The sequence below is a fragment of the Empidonax traillii genome, unplaced genomic scaffold (genome assembly GCF_003031625.1).
Source record: "Empidonax traillii isolate 1590-97213 ecotype Southwest subspecies unplaced genomic scaffold, ASM303162v1 scaffold6084:size11059, whole genome shotgun sequence".
Classification (NCBI taxonomy): Eukaryota; Metazoa; Chordata; class Aves; order Passeriformes; family Tyrannidae; genus Empidonax; species Empidonax traillii.
Genome location: NW_020961277.1, coordinates 7167 through 11059, shown reverse-complemented (window position 1 = coordinate 11059; position 3893 = coordinate 7167).

Sequence of the window (3893 nt, the reverse complement as noted above, 5' to 3'; positions counted from 1 at the left end):
CTTCCAGGGATCCAGGGGCAGCCACAGCTTCTCTGCCCAACCTGTGCCAGGGCCTGCCCACCCTCCCAGCCACCAATTCCTTCCCAATCTCCCATCTGTCCCTGCCCTCTGGCAGTGGGAAGCCATTCCCTGTGTCCTGTCCCTCCATCCCTTGTCCCCAGTCCCTCTCCAGCTCTCCTGGAGCCCCTTTAGGCCCTGCCAGGGGCTCTCAGGTGTCCCTGGATCCTTCTCTCCTCCAGGTGATCCCCCCCAGCTCTCCCAGCCTGTGTCCAGGGAATAAATGATGTTGGATTCCCCAAAATCCCTTGGTCTCAGTGTAAGGTCAGAGAAGGAGGGAGGGGAGAAGGTGGTGCTGGCACAGCTTTGCCTGGGAGCACCTGTGGAGGGTTGGGAGGAGATAAAAACCAGACTTTAATTCAAAGAGGGGCCTGAACACTCCAGAATAGTTCCTACACCAGGCACAAGAGTCCTTTGTCTGTGAAATACCTGTCCTGGCTCAGGCTCTGGGACATCCACGGACAGGGGGGGATTGGCTGGAGAAATTTGGCTGCCAGGAACAGCTCCAGAAACTGAGGGTTTGGACAGTAGCTTCAAACCTTAATTATGGAGATGACACTGCTGGTTTATCTTCCCAAAGGATTGAAAGCCTGGCTGTCCCCTGGGGCTCCATGGGCTGTTTGTTAGACATTCCCAGTCCTGGCTGGAATCAATGGCAGCAATCCATTCCTGCACAAACAGGGCTGGAGGGAGGGAGGGAGGGGAGCCCCTCTAATGATCCCTCTGATGAGCAGGAACACGGGCTCACGTGGAAGGGGGGAGTGCAGCTGAACTGGAAGGTTTTTAGGGAGCACAGTCTCAGTCAGGGCTGGGAGCCCCATTCCCAGTGTGCTGCAGGATCCAGGATCACTCCATGGCTACTTCTTATAATATAATCATAAATATTAAGGCAAACCATGAAGTTGTAACTGTCACTTAGAGCCAAGTTTGGTGTTTTTTACCTGCAAATGAACTGCAGGATCTTATTTCCCTCCTTTGAGCTGAACTGCTTTCAAAATCAATGTGAGTTTTGCCTGAGTGTGAGGCTGGAATAAACCTCCCTCCACCCACGCGTGTCTGAGCTGCCAAAGTGCACCTTGTCCTCACCCTTCAGACAGTGCTGGATCATTATTACCCAAAAGAGGTGGAAAACAGACAATTAAAACTGTACAGCCATCCAGAGCAATTAGGCTGAGAGCACTCCCAGGGTTATCAGGCAGCAATTGCAGGTGCTGGAGTGGTTTTAAGGAGTGTCTCCCATGTGAAATGCAGAATCAACCACTCCAGTGGGCGTTGGGGAGCGGCTGAGGCAGCTCTCGATTCCTGTCCTGGGGGATTAGCAGCAGTTTGGAGGTGGGAGGGTGAAATCCATCACCTGCAGCTCCTGCCAGGGGGGAGCAAGGATGGACTGAGAAGCAGCAGGGCCAGCAGGAGTGCCAGGGTGAGTTTGGAGGGGGTTCATTCCCAGGGTTGCTCTGGCTCCAGTGTTTTCCAGGCTGTGTGGAGCAGTGGCCTCGGGCTCTGCTGCACAGACACCACGATTTTCATTGCAGGCAAAGGCAGTGGTGTTCCCACTGCGGGGGCAGTAATTAGGAATTCAGGCAGCCTGGGGTGAGGCCACTTCAACCTTGACTTCAGCAAAGGCAGATTTGAGCTTTTTTTATTGCAGCACTCAAGGAGAATCACAAATACACCCTGAGGGACCTGCTCTGGTTGGGGCTGAACAGGTTTTTTGGGTGTTGTTCTCTCCAAACAGCTGAAGTGGGATGCCCTGGAATCCCAGAATGGTTTGGGATGGAAGGGACCTGAAAGATCATCTTGTTCCAGCTCCCCTGCCATGGGCAGGTGCCAGTGGGAATCCCACTGGGAGAGGTCCTGCTGCAAAGTCCTTCCCACCCCAGAAGTTACTGGGAATTGCAAGGGGCAGGGCTGCCTCAGAAATTGGAAATATTCCCTATATGGGATCCTGTTTTAGCAGGGCCTGGAGGGACAGGACACAGGGAATGGCTTCCCACTGCCAGAGGGCAGGGAAAGATGGGATATTGGGAAGGAATTGCTGGCTGGGAGGGTGGGCAGGCCCTGGCACAGGTTGGGCAGAGAAGCTGTGGCTGCCCCTGGATCCCTGGAAGTGTCCAAGGCCAGGCTGGATGGGGCTTGGAGCACCCTGGGCTGGTGGAAGGTGTCCCTGCCCGTGGCAGGGGGTGGAACAGGATGATCAGGAGACAGGAGGTTGGACTATCTGACCCTTAAATGTCCCTTCCAACCCAAACCATTCCATGATTCTCCCGTTCTCTGATCTGACAGCAATGGCTGAGCTGCTCAGGTCTCCCAGCTCACTCAGCTGTCTGCTCCCCTGGGAATTTCATGGCTGGAAACATCATGGAGAAGCAGGAATGCACATCAGTGAAAGGCCCCTGGAGTTTTGGTGGTAAAGGAAACATTCTCAACCATTTCAGCTGAACACAAAGGCACAAGCACAGGGAAGCAGGGCAGGGGTTCTGACTGTCTGTTGTATTCCAGCTCTGGAATTATGGACTCCCCTGTGGGTATCCACAGTGTTTGATCCCAAATATACCCATTCCCTGGCCCCTCAGCACCCCAAGGAGTTTTGTTTCCAGGAGCTGAGGGAGCTGGGCTTGTTGACCCCACAGACTCCTCTCAGCTTTCCAGGTGTTTTCCCAAAAACCCCCCTGAAACGTCGGGTGCAGCTGAAAAATCTCTGTTCACCGGAGGTTCCTGCCCCTGGAACAGGCAGGGCATGGCTTCACACACGTGTGGGAAGGGAGCAAGGTGCTCCCTGGGCTGGAGGAGCAGCTTCCCAAGGCAGGGAGGTGTCTGGAGCACCCAGAGCACGGGCAGAACCTGCACAGCCACCTCTCAGAGCTCCTCCATCCCCCCGGACAGTGCCGGGCTGAGGAGATGCCAGAGCTCTGGGTGGGCTCTCAGAGGTTCTTCTTCCCCCTTCCACCCTCCTGCCCACCCAGGGGTTATGAATATCCCAGCTCTCCATCCCTTCCCTGCGCCCATTCCCAAATCCCCACATCGAGAGAGGCCCAAACGCCTGGGATGGACTGGATGTGTCTGAGCAGCTCTGCATCCACCCCTTTCCCAAGTGTTCCCTGCCTAAAATGGAGCCTCTTTTTAGGGATGAAAGAGTCACAAGAGCTGGATTAGGTGGGGGGTCCCACCTTCTAAGGGTCCCTGGACACCAGGGAAAGACGGATCTCGGGCTGAGGCTGAAAATACAAAATTTTATGACAGAACCAGGAGTTTACTTTCCCCCAGATTTATGGTGTTGGGAAGAGCTGTGGCCTCTGGCAGAGGTTAATCAAAGTGTAGAATTATATAATGTATGATCCAAGCCTTCCCTATAATTAATAAAGGATTCCCAACGAATCCAGCTCCCAGAAAGTGTCCAAGCACTCAGTGAGCACTCCTTGCAAGGCAGGATATGGGAATGATGTGCTCTCCATACCACCACCAAGTGATGCAGGTTAAACAGCTGGAAATGCTCTGTAATGACCAAAACATCTGTATCAGTTTTCCCTCTTACCGTATTATCTCAAAATTCTGCTTTGTCTAACATTTCTCTGGCACTAAAGGGTAAAGAAAGGAGAGTTTTGGTTGAATTTCTCAGGGCTGTTTCAGCTGAGATGGCTCAGAAACATTTTTTTTTTTGCTATAATGACGAGTCCACAGCGTGTTTGTTCCCCAGAGAACAGGCAGATCTGTTCTTTGTCTTTCCCTTAAATGTAGCTGTAAATGAGGGAGCACACGGGGAACTGAACTCCCTTGGGATGCTCTGCTTTGTCTCACTTTCCATCAGAAGACGTTGTGTCAGGCTCCAGCTTTATTTC